This window comes from Solea senegalensis, linkage group LG9 (assembly GCF_019176455.1).
Source record: "Solea senegalensis isolate Sse05_10M linkage group LG9, IFAPA_SoseM_1, whole genome shotgun sequence".
NCBI classification, from domain to species: Eukaryota; Metazoa; Chordata; class Actinopteri; order Pleuronectiformes; family Soleidae; genus Solea; species Solea senegalensis.
The window spans coordinates 18,014,728-18,034,324 of record NC_058029.1 but is presented as its reverse complement, the minus strand read 5'-3'; the positions used below and the strand labels follow the sequence as shown (position 1 = coordinate 18,034,324).

Below are 19,597 nucleotides of genomic sequence, written 5' to 3'. Positions count from 1 at the left end.
ATTTTTGACACTCGAACTTGAACCACCTCCTGTTTCTCTGAAATCCCCATTGTGGAAATAGTTTGTGTTCCACAAGAGTTAAAACAACTCCGTTAACACAAGCAACTCTTCCATCCTCCAAGTTTCTTTAGCACTTACCCATACCCATTCACAGCCATCAGGAGCAACCTGGGGTTAAGTGTCTTGCCCCTGCTAGTCCCCATTAGCATGGGGACTAGCAGAGCCGGGAGTTGAACCATCGGGTGTTATAGCATCAGACATGTGACCTTATTCGGCGGGTGGAAAACCCTTGATTTTTTAAGCATTTAATCTTACTACAAAGGTGTTGCCTTCCATGTATGATAATGTTATTGGAGGTCAGTGCAGATTTAGGGGCCTTAACAACAGATTGCAACACAGAGCAACATGACAATGATTTACCTTATTTTTACGGTTAGTTTCCAATAGACTGGTTATTGTTACAGTACAGCACGCATTTCTATAAGCTCGAGCAGATTTAATCATGGGATGCCAAAATTGTGATCGTGATTAAAAACCATAAATTGTGCAGCCTTACAACGTGGTGAGGCTTATAATTTTAGTTTACCAAGTTTGTATGGGGGAGACCCTGAAAAATGTTTTTATGTCTGTAATGGTAATACATTTTGGATTATCCTTTTCTAGGATTACAAGATATATACAATTTACTAAGTGTACATCTTATTAACATATTAACACATTTTTCCAAAAGATTAGGACAGAGTAGGGGTGCCCCTAAAAACTAAGGAAACCACTGTCCAAGTCAAAATGAAATATCAGTACCTTTTATCTTTCCTTTAAGCTGAGTCATTGTGAATACAACAGGATTGCAACTACAGAAAAACACCAAAGAAGAAGAAGAGAGCAGCACAAACCATAAGCACATTTTAAAATCTGCATAACAGAGAAGAGTGCTGCTGTGCACTTTCAGTGAAACTGCTTTTAAACAAGACAAGTACATCCTGCATCCAAGTACATTGCTGCCCAATGTTACTACACTAATCACAAATATGTTCCATATAATGAAGTAAGACCAGGTCACACAGACTCTGTGTGGAACTGACAAGAAGTATTTCATGATTACAATTAATCAGCAAAGGCACTTAAACATCTAAAACCCTGCTATAGGAGTTTAGAGTGGGAAAACTGCTCCGTGCTGCACGTGAAGATCATGAATAATACATTTCTCACAATTGCAGATGAGTTTTATAGACACATCCTGGGCTGATCACTTAGTCAAATGACTTTATTTTTTTTCCAATGCATTTTAAGTCTTGAAGTTTTATGGGCAGCATTTTCCTCAAAATGCTTCTAAAACTGAATATTGACTGATTTGCATAAAATACATTTTTGAGCCTACTTTCCATAATGATGATACCATCAGACTCAAATACACTTGTGTTCTCTTTCAACAGAATCTAATACCATTTAATTGTCAGAGTGAGAGACACAAATAGAGCAACAGATGGAAAAACAGAAAACAAAGTTTAAAATATACAAAGAGTAAAACAGAACTGCCTATGGCATTGATTACCAATGTAAATCTTGGCAGTGGTACAAAGTGGAATTAAATGCTTCAATCTCCAATCACTTGGGCATTTTAGGCAAAAGTCAATACACATCACTGTCACAGATGGTGTTCCCTTGACAGTTAAAGAGTACAAAAGAAATTTAAAGAAGACAGACAGAGAGACATGGAAGCCAAAGCTATATCGACATCTCCACTGTCCCCATGAGCTTGACATCTTATCAAAAATGGACACAGACAGTATAATTCTCAACCAACCGAGTAGCTAAATAAGAAAAGAGCAGCCAAATGTTCAAGCAGCTGGTCATCAGCAGTTCTCAATGTGCCAACGACCAAGACAAAATTGACCACTGATGGATTTGGTTTGCACTTCACATCTCACTATCATCATCTTGGAAATACAGCTCCTGTACAATCACTATGCTGAGGCCACATATCACCTAAATAATAGTTTACGTGGAATAGGAAAAAAGGACATCTGTAACTTAACAGATTTAAAATAGATGTAATTAGAACTAAAATAAGACTAAGTAAAACTAGACACCATTAATCATTTACCAGGCTCTGCTCTAATGAGTCTGAACATCACTTAGGACTCCACTAGGAGAAGTGATCCCCCAACTTGATAGAACACGCACCACATACAGAGTTCAGAATTTGCCCTAAGTTATTAGAAGTTATTAATAATTCTTGTTGGTGCAATGATACAGCCAGAATAATAAAAAGGATGTTTGAACTAACATATTTTTCATTTCATTTCATATAGCACCATCATTTCTGCAAACATACCTCTCAATGTGACTATAGGGGTCTCTGGTCGGATATGTAGTATGCTCCACCAGCAGAGGGGGGCGGAGCCACAGAGATGCCACTTCTTCCTTCGCTCGTCACTCAAACATGCTCCTTTACCAAACAAGAAAAAACAGAGCTTTGAGTTCCAGATGTAAAAAAAAAAAGGTAAACAAAGCAGTTGCATTAAGAAGTAGAACTTTTGTGTGATCTAGAATAACTGTAACTGCACAGAGGTGGCCATCAGTTGCTCCCTCAACTTTTGCTACATTTTCTGTATTTAATGCCTTTATTAACGAGGCCTATATATTACATACAATTACTTACGACGGATATATCATCCTCATAAAAAGGAAGGACAATGACTGGATTAACTGCAGCAGACTTCCATAAACTCTCAGCAAGGAGAGCGATCAACACAGAAAGAGGGGAGAAAGAGCCAAGACAAGAGTTAAGTCAGATTAAAACTAAGGCTACATCCATGCTACTATGTTTTCGTTTGAAAACATCATTTTCAGATTAAAAACCATCTGCATTCAAATGATGTTATTGATGTATGTTTAATGTTTAATGAATATGGTGCTGTACCATGTTACGTTGTTAAATCATAATATGTTATGCACCCTGAGACATCAAGGGTGAGGCAACGTCTTATCACATCACTGCAGAAGCAGCTGTATGCAAACGGTTTCACGATTCTCCAAATCCTTGATTCTATTTGGAATTTGATCTAAGGCAGGGGTCTCAAACTAATGACCTGTGGGCCACTGACGGTCTTGTCTGGTCAGTCAAGGCCAGTCAAGTAAAAAAAAAGCCCTACTTTTTTGGGAAAAGCAACAGTTGCGTTGGACGTTATAAACTCATATCATCAATATGCCGTATTAATTCATTTTTTGTACTCTATTGCCTCATGAAACATATTTATGATGTAAAATGAATCTATTCATTTAAAAATAAAAACATATAGAAATGACTCACATGGGTCACATGAAATTGATTGGAGGGCCACATGTGGCCCCCCGGGCCGCCACTTTGAGACCCCTGATCTAAGGTCACGATTTGATTCAATTCTAAATCTTTTTTCTTTATTTTAGTGCATATGGGTCTGCCATTTATAGACTAGTTTAGTCTAGGATCATTGGTTTTATGTCATTTAATTTTTTCATTCCTATTTTGATTGTCTACATGGTGTCATGAGTTACTGTGTACATAGTAGTGTCCTTAATTTGATTGTAATGTACCACACTAAGGCCTTATTGTCAAATTTTGAATCATAGCATTAAAGCCTATGTTCCTCCTGAGTAAATACTTAGACTATTTCTGACTAAAATACTTCTCACCAATATTTACACAACACTTTACAGCTCCGTCCATACCTACGCATCTGAAAATTCATACCTAGTAATCATTTAGGTACAGTGGACATATACACGTCCGTGCTAAGAGCCAGTAACTATTCTAAGCTTCCCCTTATGGGGGGCTCAAAAATGCCAGGGTAGCATAGACAGCAGGTGTATGTGTTACAGACTGTGCATGTTTTCAAACAATAACAGAGTAGTGTGGAGTGGACTGTGTTCCGCACTGACTGAACAAAAACCCAGCAAGCTGAGGTGAACTCTTGTGCTGGAATCAATGATGCTTGGTGCTCAAGATGGATGGATTTACTGTTGAACTTCTCGTCTGTCGAGAGAGAGTAACAGTGAGTCTATTATGGCTTTTTATGTTTCTTGATGCAAAAAAGAACATTAATTGTTAAGGTCATCAGCAATCAAAATTCTTATATTTCATAATTAGTATAATCATCAAATAAAATCTGTAGTGAAATAGTGCAATCTTGTGTCGTATAAAGAGATATTTTAAATACACTTAATTTCACTCATACATTCCAGTTGGGGACTGTGGTTTTTTCCAGGCAGTCTGGAAAAGAGACAACTCCGATTGCACCTTAGGGAAGCAAAAACCTCAAAGCAACCACAGGAAGGCGAGAGAGATGCTGTCACTCAACGTCCTCGAAACGCACTTCCTGGCTGTGCACGCACAATAATAACACTCATCTCTCACATTATCACACAATCAGAGTCACAATGTCACCAGGCACATGTCCAACTGCACAAACACTTCCTGGTATGAGTGGAAAAGTAGCATTACACATAAAGTATCTAAAGAGCGGATATTCGAAAGCTGTCCATCAACTACAAAATAGTTGGCATATCTCTGTATTGGGTATTGTATTGTAAATCCATCATTCTCCATCCCTCCACACCCACCCAGAGGTTAAACATAGCCTAAGGCACTTGCCGGCCTTGGAGCAATATAAGAAAGGGGGGATGAAGAAGTAGGTTAACAGGGATGAACAACTGATAGATTCCCATAACTGCTCATTTCACTGGATTAATCTGCTTTTTTTTTAATCTGCAGAGAATGAAGATGAACATGAATATGTCTCAGTATGTGTGTCCTTCAATCTGGTCCTTGGCCTACTTTAAAGCCAAGTCTTAATTCTGGTCTGTTGGGACTTCATATTTCCAGCCAGTGTGTAAATATGTGTGCATTAAAAATATGTATTACAAGAGGAGCCATACCATAAATCTCTTCCTGCCAGCCTACACACTCTTTATTATTAGTGAGTGTGAGGAGGCTGCACCGCAGTGCAGGTATGCTTTGGTATATGAAGGGTCCTGGCCACCAAAGGTGTCCGTGTGTCTCTTCCTGAGTGAGTCATCATTCCTCATCTACGCACTGCTTTTCTCTCTCTCCATCTGTCTTGCATATACATGATGCCTCAAACTATGGCTCTCTTTCCATCACTTTATTTTTCACACACGTATTTTTCACAATGTTTGAGTGGAATGCAATCCATCTGCAAATTGGAGGCAGGACAAGCAAGAGCATCTATAAATACTCATCAGATTCCCCTGACAATCACAAAATAAACCAACAGAACCACATAGCAGTGCAAATAGCAACCAGTCTCTGAGTGTCAGTGTCTGCAGAACAAACCTCTCATTTTGTTCATTTCATGCTCATGTCCATGCATGCATGAGTTTGTATGATGAGAAGAAAAAGACCAAGGATGACCACAAAGAGCACAAAAGGCCCGGCATCCCTACGATCCCTTTCTGGAGAGACATTGTACAGCATGAAACAAAATATTTCATGTTTGAAATTAATGTTCTTGATTACTGTCATACTGTCAAGCCAATTTAAACTTGAAATATTGATTGCGAAAGAGACTCAATGCATGCATGTTAATTTGAATGTGAATTTCTCTGTGAGATGAATAAAGTATCTATCTATCTATCTATGTTTGAATGGGCTCTTGTCCAGTGGTGCAGCAAAGTTGGGAGGATTTCCAACATATACAGCTACCTCAGCTTTTCCCACAACTGGGCATTAACTGCTGATCTCATACAGTTAAAGACACAAAACCCTACTGTAATGCTAATGCTGATTTAAGGCAGACCTGATTTTAAAAACACTGAATTTCAACACAAAGATATGCACACACCTCAGGCAACCACTACATCAAGATGTGATGTCTCAGTTGACAGACCATCACAGACCGTTTTGTTTTGGCATGTGCAGAAGGCTCTGTGCTCGAATTGGTCAATGTCACTGACGTGACAGAACACGTAGCAGGCAGAAAAAAGTGGGAGGTCGTGAGGCATCTGAGATCTGTATTTAATTTCCAGTCAGTATGACACACTAGTACAGGGTATGAAACAATCGAGTCAATCGGGGGCTGACCACTTAAGAGCTGGAATCGTGCTTAAAAGGTGTAGTCTGACCACATTGTAACTCAGGACATGGTATAACTTAAGTTTTGATGATGTCCAAGTGTAAAATCTAGTATACAATTGTCTAGTAGCATATTATTAATGCACAAACAATGGTATGGTGTGAACATCTACATTCACAGTCAAGACACAGTTCTCTGCAGTAAGACTGCATTATAGAGATATGGATGTATTCTGTATTAGTAGATACTAGGGCTGACTGTATATGCATTAATGGTCAATTACACTGCAATCAGGGAAAATAAGCAGTGAGCATAAAATGTCACATCAGAGAAACTCGGTACAGCTTCTGCATGGTCAATATTGCAGCAGTAGCCCTAGACAATACTTTCTAGGGCAAATTTTCTGAAGAAAAAGAGTTTCAGTCCTCGTCATTACTCCCTATTTCTCTTCATTCCAGCTGTGAATCAATGCAGGGAATGCAGCACAGCAGCCAAAAGGCTGGGTCCTCATCATTCCACCCTCTCTGGCTTGTATCTGTGACCCTAATGAACACTCCCTGTGATTAATCCACAGTCTAACTCTTTCTTCTCCCACAGAGGCCTATTTCTATTCGGATTTTATCACCATAATTCCTGTTATGAATCCAAACTACCAGACACTGAGCCAGACACACAAATGCAGAGGTGAAGATGAGCTCATGGAGGGACTATTAACAAAATCTCAGCAAGCAAGCACATGTCCTCTTTAAGCAAGTAGAAATCACTTAACTCATAAATGCATGTCTGCACCCACATAACTCTTCATAATAGGACTGGAGCCAAATAAGGTTGAGGGGCTCTCAAACAACCTTTGTTCTGGACAATTTAGAACGCAATGTGGGGTGAGCTAAAACTAACAGGCAGTCAAATCCGTACTTTAAAGCTTCCTAAACTCAGGGGGAACACTCTGTGACCAACCAGCCACGGCCAAGCATTAAACCTTAATGTTCCACTCTCTCTCTGAAGATAGCCAGAGAGAGCGAGACACTTGAGAGACAAAATAGGATAAGACACAAAGAGAGGTGTCTTTTCCTTAAAAAAAACATGTCTTTTAGGAAAGCCCATGTGATAGCTTGCTATGGACATGTAGGTTTCTTTCCAAGATTTCTGTTTGTAGTGCATGTTACATCAGAGGGAGTCCAGAGATGACACTTCCAGTCTTAACAACAACAAACAATGCTGTGCCAATCCTGTACCAACCGCACCTCCTCATCCACTTCTGTCCAGTACACTTTTCAACCTCCTGCTACACCTAATGTCTCCAGTGGTGTGGGACAGGAAGGCCCTGAGGGGTCTGCTGCACACCATGCATGCACTAGCACCAACACCCTTGCTATAAAGAGACTAGAGGAAAGGCAACAAAAGATGACAACAGTATCACAGGCAACTGCAGGCATAGTTCACCATTTGTGACAGCTTTCCAGAGGAAGCCAGGAGAGGAAAAACAGGAATACCAGGAATAGCAAGGAGAAAATAGGTAAGAAGCAGCTGGTCCAAAATGTTTGACACGCAACTTTGTCACATTTATCCTGGATGAAACGGCTCCAATAACAGCCTGTTTTGCTTTCCATAATAAGAATGTGGTCTGGGAGCCTGTCACTTTCTAGATATATTGTATGTGCTCACCAAGGGATGCAGGGTGGGAAGTGGAAGAATGAAGGAGCAAAGAACAGACAGAAAAAGACAGATAAAAGGAGATAGTCACGGAGAGAATGGGAGAGATCTACTTCCTGTTTATAAGGTGTAGAGAGCACAGGAAACGGTACAGAAAGCAGCAAAGACCACTGTTAATGGGAACGATAGCAATGAAAACGCACACACTGACACATATATACCACCTTCCCTCTTTTGTCCTGAGTGCCACAGTCACTTGGGTAACTTACAGTTGACTTACAGTTTGTATTCTCTGTGCTACCATGTCCCTTACTAACAGGACTAAACTTAAGTGCATGCATGCCTTCAGCTGTGAGCTCAAATGCTCCCAGCAAAATTCACAATCTAAAGCAGATTTCCTAGTAATTCTACTCAGCATTCAATGGCCTACACTTGCAGTGTAGTGGCACAATGTGGATTAAACACAACTGTGTTACACTAGCTAAATGCTATCAATGTGAAGTTGAAAAACTGAAATGTTTAAAATCATAACATCAATTAAACCAATCAGTTTTGTTTGCCTTTTCCTTTAAAAACCAGGTGCACCCACTATGGTGAATGTAGGAAACTGGAGAAGTGAACTATTCTCTGCTGTGGAGGAGATGGATGTGCTAATTGTTTCAGTCAGTTTACAGCCAAAACTGAGCAAAAAACATGCAGTTTACTTAATTTGATAAAAAGAAGCTAATATGAAGTTAGACTTCTACATATGATGACTCAGGTGGCAGGATAAAGATTAATAGATTGCTCAACAGGAATACCTTTCATTAAATGGCAATTTAAAAGGCATGCTTAATATAATTTCCAGCCAACAGAGATAATATTTGAATTTTATAGAGTGACATTAGCTGTACTGCTGAATTGGCATTCTGCATTTAGGGACTGAATTAATTTTGAAAGAAATGAGTGTCACTTTTATGAAAAATATGCCCCAACTGATACTGTCTGACAGAAAGGTTGGATTACTGAGCAGGATAATAAAAAAAAAAAACAATCCTTCTGGAATGAATTATTTCATACAGCCAAAGGTTGAGATAGGGAAATTTTGCCAACATTCTTTCAATTTAATATTTTACATGAAAATGATTCAGGGATGCTGCTTTTGCGTAGAATACATGTCCTTTGATACTGTCTCAGTTTCACAACGTTACTTTTGCTCAAAATTGACACTACCTTTATATCCCAAGTTTATAGTAACGTATCGACTCTATAATGCCTCAGACAAATAGTAAATCTGTTATTCTTTCACAGAGAATTCATTTCACAAAATGACATTATAATGATATCCTTTATTGGTCTATTATTCTGTATCTGTTGGTCAGTTGCTGGCAGTCAGCAGCATCATGTAACCTCCCTGAGCCTGCAAGCCTGCCCCCCCATAATCCTTATATTCAACACTACTAACCAGTAGAAGCGATTTGGCATGTGAGGCTATTTTTTAAACTTGCACTCAATAGCCTATTGGCTACTGCAAAACGCATAATCAATAATAATAATAATAGTACTCAACCGAGCAAAGATCTAAATATACACATGCAACTCAACTCACAGGAACACACAAAGTGGTAACATTTAAACACACACACACACTTCCTCATGGAGCAAACACAATCAATATTTAATTTAAGCAGCTCCGTCATGAAGTCAATAGCATTTAGACTTGCAAACACACACATGCACACACCAACTGTTCAGCAATAACTCTGTCTTGACTGTAGGTGATATCTACTATGAGCCACAGGCATGACTAGTCTGCACACTATTTCTATATCAAATTCTTATAAGGCTAGTTCCACATAATTTTAGATGCCTTTGTTAGGCTGGAATAGTGGTTCTAATACTGGGTTGTGTACAGTCATAACGAGCAGTGGGGCGGGGTTAAGACCATTAAGGCATGCAAATGAGACATGTTGCACTGCTCGCAAATCATGGACACATTTATGGATGCAGTAGCAGGCCTGTTTTTAGTTATTGTTGACATATTTTTTTTATTTTGCCTCCTCAGATTTAACAAAATGACTAACTTGTCAATTGATAAGGAACTTGTTAATTACTAAAATGTATATTATTTGGACTCTGGGTCCTCTGAAAAACAAGCTCTTCCTTCTTTATTTTAAAAAAAGACAGAAGCTCAATATTCATTTAATAAAACATTCTACGTGTATACTCATGTATGGGTAAGATGTGAATGGAAGTTATATTTTTAAGGGGGTAGGAGGTGAGGGGTGGAGTTTGAGAACCACTGGGCTAGAATGATTAAAACAACAAAAGCACAATCTGGTTCACCCTGTTTTACTTAGAATTGTTATGTAGCAAATTTATATGAGAAAAGGCCACCTACAGTAAGTATAGAGTGTAGTATCCTAACGCTGTATGTCTTTGTAGAGCTGCAACCACACTGACCCACATCCAGGCCTCTGGCAGATTAACAGCAGCACACACGCACTGACACGCACACAAGCATGTGTGCTTGCCTGCACACACACACACACACACACAGAAAACAATGGGCCTGTTCTTCTGCAGTCCATCAGCAAGGAGTAACAGTTGATATTATATGGTTATCAGTGTCAGCAGAGTCACAACAGCACAAACAAGCACAGAGACATTCAGAGGAGCTGACCAGTAGAAGATAGGCGCTAAAGAGGGACGTTTGTGGGCCCAGAGGGCAGTGCTGTATTTTCAGCACTCTGGGTGAGCCTGGGGCAGATGGGTGGCCCTGTAACAAATCTAAAACCAACCTGTCACAGCAGGAAAATGTCTCTTCTGTCCTAATCTACTTCTCTTCTTAACAAACACTTATCTACTGAGGAACATACATTTGTCTCAGGTCATGTTTGCAACATTTAATGATATAAACAACCTTATTCAGACTCAGTGTACTTTAATTTTAAAATATTGATTTAAAGGTTTCAGACAATGTTTTTTTTTAAGGCTTGGTTCAGTTTTAATGCTGACATGTAGATGTGGATGCTGCTGTTTTAGTCTTGGGTTTGTAGAAGTTACATACCTACTCATACAGAACGCCACATCTCCCATCTCTAACAGCGAAAGAAAAAAAAGTAATAAATCAAACCAGCAAGCAAATAAGATTGTTGCAATTGGTCACTTACATATAAACCCCTTAAAAGTATTTTGTTGGATGATCTTTCACCTCCTTCCTTACCAAGACTGAGTATGTAACAAGTAATATTTGTTATATTCGTCAGCTGATTATGGGTGTAGATCTTGCAAGAGTCAAAGTCCTTTTTTTAACAGTGATTTATGTAGTAAATGCCACCATGTGGGAGCAGCACTAAGAACAAAAACAACAGGTCTGTCATTCAGGTAGAAATATGGCCTTTTTAGATTAAAAAAGAAAACATTATTTAATCCCTATTAGGCTTTTAGAAATTTAGCAGCTCTGTGGTTTAGTGACTAAGAAAACAATATTGTTGTCTGAAATTACAGACATTCTAGGTTTCAGCATTACTACTACTTTACTGGTAGGTCTGATGGGTAATGGCTTATATTATGTAAATGTAGGCAGTACTCCTGCTTTTGCCCTGCACCAAGTTAGGTTCACAGCATGAGTTAATCAAGTGCACAACACAGTAGCTGCCTGCAGCTTGTGGGAAGTAAGGCTGAGTCAAAGTCAGAGAACAAGTAACCCTCTACAGAGATCAGGTGCAACTTGGCCACACCACAATGCACACACTCAATATCTTACTTTTACTGAAACTGCAAAATAGTCATATTCTTTTTGAGGCTAAATTATAAAAAACAAGCAGACAGAGAAAATGGTAGAGAAACTTCAAATGACAGTGAAATTTTACAAAACAAATAGCAGTACAAGCCAGAGGGAGAAGCCAAGACACACTCACCAACAAACAATGTGAAACACGGCAAAAAAGAAAAAAGAAAAAAAAGGTATTAACATTTCTTCCAGGTCATAGTAAGGGGAGACATCTGTGTTTTAGTGAGTCAAACAATCGTTTCTCCATGAGTCAGCAGAATTTAGACATATTCCCCTTCCTTCTATGGAGGGTGAGGGGGGATGGGCAAGCAGTTTGGCTGTCACCATGGAAACTATGTCTCTTCCTGTTGGGTCATATCTCAGACAGAAACAGATGCTGAGAGCAACATATGGAACACCGCTCAGTTACAAAGAAGGTAATTGTTGGAGCTAAGCAAAAGGGTGTATATGGTTACTCTGTGCCACCAGGCAAGCTGCTGACTTGTTTCTCTTGATGTTCAAGGTGACTTTTAAAGCTTTGCACCATCCATGAACATAATCTGTTTTTGTAAGTAAACCAAACTTGATAGGCTTGCAACATACAGCATTGGTATTGTATATATCTGCATGAGGGATAAAAATTGCATTTTTAACTTTTGGTAGTGGTGAATTCAATCATCCTTAAGCATGATTTCAAAAACAACATCTATAGTAACAGCATGTATTTACAATGGACCATACATTGCTTTTCCTGTCTTCCTCTCTTACGAAGTATGACTAAGATTTTAATGGGGTCTCCAACAGTTTCATTATTGTCAACGACATGCACTCAGATACTGACTTACATAAGGTTATCTTTAAATATACATTATTTAATTCATTCAATGATTGAAAGAACTGATCATGCAAAGTGGTGACAGTCATCCCCACTTCAGCATCTGCAGTCTTTATTATATCCTGATGAGGGTTGCAAAGGGGTGGAAAATTCCCAGTAAATTTCCAGAAACCTTCCATGGGCTTAGTTTGTTAGTCAGTGCCCACACTAACTACCATCAATCACTGAGATCATCACCTACTGGCACAACTCTAATTCCCCAGCTGCTGAATACTGGACTAAATCCTATTTCCTTATCATTAAGCCAGCAGAAACAGTGTCCAATCCAACGGAGACACAGCTGACTGTGAGAAAGGCTCTGACAGTTCTATGTACAGTCTTAACATACTGATTCCTTTGCTTTGAATTGCTGTGCTGTTTACCTTCAAATTTACCTACAATTTCACAATCTCCTACCAGCAAAGTTGTCCATGGGGAGTCAAAGTACTGTGACACATGTAATGTCAATGAATGACAGGCAGCAAAAACCAATGTCTATAAACAGACACACACACAAAAATGTAATACTCAAAAACAACACATGAAACACACACACAAGGCTTATGTGTTTATGTTGGCCTTTGGCTGTTTCCAGCCCTAGAGTGAGAAGGGAACTGGCAAGACTCCCTGGTGGCACTGGCTGACCCACTTCAATGGAACTCTATCCCTAATGTGACCCATTGGAAGGCCAGAAGACACACGCATGCACACACAAACACATGCACAACTGTAACTGCAAGGCCAAAAGAGAAAAAACTGCTTAATGCCGCTGATAGCTATCTCTCGCTCTCATCCCCCTGTTCCCGTTTCTCTCACTTTGTCTGAAGATCAACCATTTAGGCCACTGCTATCTGATCTTACTAAACACGCTACAACATCCTGAATGATTTTCTGTAAGGTCAACAAGGCAACTTTTAAATTAATTGATTGTTTAATGAGAGAAAGACAACAAACAAGTAGCGCACCTAAGATGCTTCACTTAGAAAAAAGGGTCCTATAAATAAGTAAAAGTATGTTGCTTACCCCTAAAATACATTGCATTTTATTTCATTTCAACACCTTTCAAAACAAAGTTACAGTGCTTTACATGACAAAATGAGTAACAAAAGGGAAAATATAGACATAATTAAAAGCAATTTGGAGATCACACAGAATTAAGGGAGAAATATAAGAGTAAAATTCCTATTGACAAAACTCCATTAATAAGTGGGGCTTTGAGTAATACCGACATATTATCCATACAAATAGATGCAAAGTGCAGGAATAAATTGTTGTGTTTTCAATAGCCCATTCCTAATGGTTAAATTACCTGTTAAATCATAGATTTAAATGTTGTTGTTTTTTTAACTAGTGGGAATGTGTTTAATTGGCATTCTCTCCCAGGTCAACTGATTCTATAATACAGCCGGGTTTTTAGTCACCTCCTGTTGCAGTTGGCATCAGCAGACAACTAATTTCTTAGTTGTCTGCTCTATTTCTACCAAAGATGCACCATTTCTGCTGCAACATGGATTCATCTTCCGCCTGTTAGCCCAGCCATTATTTTAATGAAAAAGACAAGTATAATGTAAACTAAGCAAATGTTACATTTCACCAGCTACAAGAGATGTAACAGCAGTGGGATCTCTTGTTTCTTGATTTAACGATTCCAAGGTCAGGGAGTTCATCATGTGTGGCTGCATTTTGCTCTGCAAGTAACTATTATGTTTACGGAATATACTTTTTTTTTTTCCACTAGCTTGTTTTGTCTGACAAACCCCGTGTTTGTTTGCTAAATCACTTTCTTCGCTTTGCAGGTTTTCTACAACTGACTGACCGATTGTTTGAGCAGTTGTGCCATTTGTTTCAAACAATTCTTCACTCACTATACAAGTTCAGATAAGTTTAACAACATCAGGTGTAAAACTACAAAAGATTCAGCTTATATTTACCAAGCTTTGAAGCTAAAAATAAAAAACACTGAGAGAGTGCTCTGCTCTCAAGTTTCATTGGGTGCACATGCCTGATGGTTTACTGTCCATTTACAAAAGCAATGACAGCACAGCAAAACAGGGTTACTGATTTTACGGGAACAGGAAGGTTTGTATGAGCTGTTCTAGCATTTTGTGTACTGAATGTACATGCACATTCAGCCTGTTTATGTGCATGATGTGTGTTTGCATGTGTATCTGATCCGGTCATAGTTTGGAAGAAGGAACAATGGCATTCCTGTGCTCTGAGCTCCAGGTGGCTGTGGAAATCCAATCCCAAACCGAGCCTCGCTGGCATACAGAGTGCCGGGAACGCCGAATACTGCTGCCTCCCTCCAGAGACATGAGCCAGAATAGAGCTATTGTTCCAGACTAGCTCAGGGAGCAATAAATGCACCAGAGTCACCCTCGATGACAAACAGACACACCAAATAATAATATACACACTGGGTGGATAACTTTCACTTTCAATTGTATACACCTTGTAGCAACATCAAGAGGAAAAAATAAATGATCTCCGACTTAAAAACAAAAATTGATAAAGCATCTCAGTTGCGTTTGTGCACTGCACATGCTTTATAACTGGGAATTTCGTAATGATTATTCCAACTACAATCAGAAGCATTATGATGACTATAAACAACTCTATTACCAGTATTATTTATTATTCAGCCAATTATTACAAGTTGTCCATTTTAGTTCTCAGAAATGTGATAAATGTTGCGGAGTCAAAATGTTTTTTTTGTTGTTTTTGATGACTGTTTCATATGTTAAATATTGAATTTAGACATAATACTGTATATAAATGCAGCCTGTAGCAAAGCGGAAAGAGAAATTGGCTTGTGACCTAAGGGTTGCCAGTTGGTGTTCAGGCCAAGGGCTGGGGTACCCCTGAGTAAGCTAACTGAGCCTCAATGTTCATTGTTAATTGGACACTTGAAATTGACCCCAGCCACAGTGGGCCACATCTAGAGTTATTTCGATTCCGATACCGGTATCGGAAATGCCTCTGATACTGCCAAAAATGTGGGCATCGGTATCTGCGAGTACTGGAGTCCATGCACCGATCCAATACCACGTAATTTATTATAGCTACAACTAACCAGCGTACCTGTGTCCTGCGTATGTATGCCTCTGTTTTTAAAGTTTAGCGTTACTTCTCATTTTAACAATCTGGAGTCATGTAAAACCTATGTCACGCACGTCCTTTCCAGATCAGTCGTCATGGAAACATGAAGCTCTGCCAGTGCTGCGTTGTTTGGACCAGAGTCAAAACAAACGTTCAAGCTGAAAAACAAAATAACATATCACTGGTAAAAATAAATGGTGTCCATTTGCTGTATTCGTTCATGTTTTACAGAGGGTTTAACCTGAGCCAAACCTTACCATTACATCACAGTCATGCAGGCGTAGTATGATATATATATATTTTTTTTATAACACACTGGTATCGGTATCGGGAGGGAAAAAATGGTATCGGAAAATCTCTAGCCACATCTAGTGTACTCCTTTTGCTGGTACTAGCCCGTATAAATGGGAGGCTTGTGCCAGCATCCAGCATAGCTGAAAGACCCAAAAATTAGTATATAAATGCACTGCAGTGCTGACTGCACAACTTTTTGTCAGCAGTTATATTTTTCAGATGGAAGAAAAAAGAAAATCCGGCAAATATGTGGGCCAGTAATATTGGCTTATCGGTCATTGGCTGCCCTGATTTCAGAAACTCCACATTGGCCACAGAAAAACCCATATTGGTCGACCTCTAATTAGCAGTGAGTGCCATTCTCTTCTTGGAAGAAGAATTTAATTTGATTGTAATTCAAATCAAAAATCTAATTATCAATTCAACAAAGTGACCAAACAACAGACATTCACTTGAACTGCTCTTTTTCACTTTTTTACTCTTATTTTAAATGTACTGTCCTATGTGTTTTTATTGTGGGTTTAGGTCTTGTTCATAGTGTACACAGTGTTGTTTTGCTGTCAATTTTCCACCTCCATGGAAAATAAAAACTTCTTTTTTATTCTAATAACATGATCCTTGAGAGTGGCAAAAATGAAAATCAAAGTGACTCGCAATGGAAACATGGAAAAACCTGTGACACACACAATCTGCTGAGGACTGAAAATGGTCAATGCACACACTGAGCAGGAAACGCATCATGTTCGACTCCACGGCCTTGAAATGAGGAACATGATTCATTTCCTTTCTGTGCTAGACAGACATGCCTTAACACAGGACTGAGTTCAGAAACACAACACTGAGAAAAGCTCCTAAGCATGACACATGCAACCCAGGTCAGGACATCCCTTACAGTCGGGCACCTACAGACCAATCCTACAGGTAGCCCAAAGGTTCAGCAGCTTCCCTCCAGCAGAACAGCTAATTCTCCTACTGAAACACACAATCAATAGCACACACACACACACACTGGGGATAAATAATACATGCCCTTCTTTCCTTTAACTGGTACCCTGTCAATCCTACAACTTCATTTGCTCTTCTCCACAACTGTTGCTTCCTGAAGGATAGATATTGAAACCATTTTCTCATTTCTCAAGATAATTATAGCACTGTTAATGCTCACTCATGCCTTCTCTATTCTGTCACTCTCTCTAAGACTCCTCTCTGCACAGTCTTACACATATAAAGCTTAGCACCCACAAGCTTCAACCAAAACCATAAAAAACATCTCTAAATTACTGAATTACATTAAATGGGTTTAGCCAGTTTAACAGAGGAGAAAAGGGTCCACAAAATATGCAGTACAAAATGGAGGTAAGAGGAATCCTTGTGGTTCCTAGTTTTAGTTTTATGTCCTTATTTTGTATCCGACAAAGTCTGCGGCCAGGCTGAGACATACTTCCCTAAAAGTCAGCTTACGTTAACTCTACAGAACCATCACCAGTGTTTGCAGAGCCTTGCTGACAGCTTTATAGACTGCAGCATGTTGAATCAACATTGCTGTTAATCAATGACATCTTCGCAGTGATGATAAGTATATCTGTCTGCATTATGACTCGGTGAAAAGAGTATTCACTGCTACCAAATAGGTTTTACATGATCCCTCTTTCAATGACAAATACAGACTACCGCCACATACTGATCAAGCAAGTCATTTGGGCAGATTGAGAAGGGGCCCTTAAAATCAACAGCACAAGATGGAGGGAAATTGATTCACTGTGGTGTCTAGATAATATTCTATTTCTTTATTAGCACCAAGCCAAGTATAGGAAACCTTGAAAAGCACCTGTACATTGTCATGGATAAGTCCATACTTTCCTTGGACCACAGCATTCTATAAAGTCACGCAAACATTCAAAATCTCACATTCCAGTAGCAACTTTTTCTAGTAAGAGTTCACCCCCATGTGTATGTCTCTGTATTCATTTAGTGGTGGGTTGTGCAGGTGCGGGCACCAATGCACAAAACCTCTCTAAAAGTTATTGTCATATTGTCACGCACTGAAACAAGAGTGTGCCACCGAATGGACCATGTGGTCATAAAACATTGGAGTAATTAGAATTACATTATAATAAGAATTAGAGTTATGTGTGACATTATGTATGTCAGCATATTGTTCACACGTACCATCTTAGATATGGACAAATGATGACCATAATGGACCTATAATATAGTATAAAAAATTACTCTGACATGAGAGGTGCCTCTTATTACCTACAACCAAGTTTAGTTGTTCCTCATTCATCTTCTCATGGGAAAACATGACCTCAATGACTGAGAATCTTCCCAAGCGTCAAGCTAAACTAAATCATCTGACCTACATTAGGATATAGGAGACACTACAGGCACCAAGCAGGGGTTAAAAGCCGAGTGCAGTCCAGGTCGTGATGCAACACTGGAGCTTTGAAACAGATGAGGACGAGGACATCCACAATACATTATGGTCCACTGTGAACATGAAGTGTCCCGGGTCTCTTTGTTAATTTCCTCATCACATTCACGACTGCAGTCATATGCGGCAAGTGATATATAACGTTAACTCGGCAGTGGCCCATTCAACATAACCCGACATTTCATGACCGTAAAAGTATTTAGGTGCTTCATTGTCAACAAAACCGGTATAGTACTATTGATCTAGAAAAGTAACAGCAGTTAGCGTCCAGTTAACCACGAAGTAAAAATACATTTTGAGCGTTTTACAGCGAGTCGCATCACGTCTCCGTTGCTTGGCTGCTTCTGTCAACAAGAACTGCTACAGCGTCAGCCCGCTGCTGCCACTGGATAACGTTACTCCCTCAGCGACCAGAAACCAGCCAGCAGTTGATAATACTTGACTGAATCAAGACGACACAATGTCTTCACATATAGTTCTCTCTTACCTGGAATGACGAAGCTCTTGAATTTGCCTTTATGGCGCAAGAGACCGCAGACAGAAAACTGACGCCAGTAAGTGTCACAGCTAAATTAGCGGGCTAGCTAGCTTAGCGAGCTAGCGATTGTGGTGGAGGGAGGGAGAAGGGGTTGAGGGGGGTGAGGTCCTCTCTGCGTGTCGTCGAGACAAATCAGCTAAAAAAAAAAAATCCGAGCCCCTGATGATGTCTGGTTCACACTGACCGCGACTCCAGGAGCACCGTTAAGTATCAAAAAACGGATTCAGAGCAGAGGATGAATCCATGTGATAAGACCGTGAATGAGGATGTCGGCTCGGTCAGAAGCAGCAGCTGTGCGATGTGAGCTCCCCCTCTCTACGGACGGACGTGCTGCCTCTGCCTGCCTCTGTGTGACTCTGACTGACTGAGGAGGGAGAAAGAGGAGCTCGGCTGTTGCCGCTGCTGCTGTGGCTGTGTGAAGCACAGACAGCATCACGGCTCATCCCTTCCTTCGCCACCTCAACCCGGAAGAAATACTCGAACTAAGCCCACCCCGCTTTACATAATCAGAACATGGTTACAGCTGCATGCACATGTGTGAACATCTGCAGCCTCTCACCATTATCAATGCGCTGCAATTTGGTTCTAAAATGATACCAAACCGCATGGTAATACTATACTAAGGCAAACTCATAGGTATATAAACCGCCCAAGATTAAAGGGTAAAACGACTTGACACTTGTGGCCCAGTGGTTTTCAGTAGGGGTGCAGGCAGAAAACCGTTAAAGTGACCGTTATCTCAAACGTCGGTTTATCAGTGTGCTGCTATCCAGGGTTTGAAAAGACATGTTTCACTCTTCAAGTATGTTCATCTAAAGGCTCAAATTTGTGCTGTGTCATATTTTGAGAGGCTCTGCTTATTTTATTTCATCTTATG

The 19,597-nt window shown here is 39.7% G+C and overlaps 1 protein-coding gene across 1 annotated transcript in view; it reads right to left on the bottom strand.

Moving 5' to 3' along the window:
• galnt1 (UDP-N-acetyl-alpha-D-galactosamine:polypeptide N-acetylgalactosaminyltransferase 1) overlaps nt 1-19,373 on the bottom strand; it is a 38,318-nt gene extending 18,945 nt beyond the window's left edge. Inside the window, exons 1-2 of the mRNA XM_044034169.1 lie at nt 18,670-19,373; nt 2,336-2,449 (exon numbers count right to left, since the gene is read on the bottom strand). The gene's annotated coding sequence lies outside the window, so the exon portion shown is untranslated. The remainder of the gene's footprint in view (nt 1-2,335; nt 2,450-18,669) is intronic.
• Between the last annotated feature and the right edge of the window lie 224 nt (nt 19,374-19,597).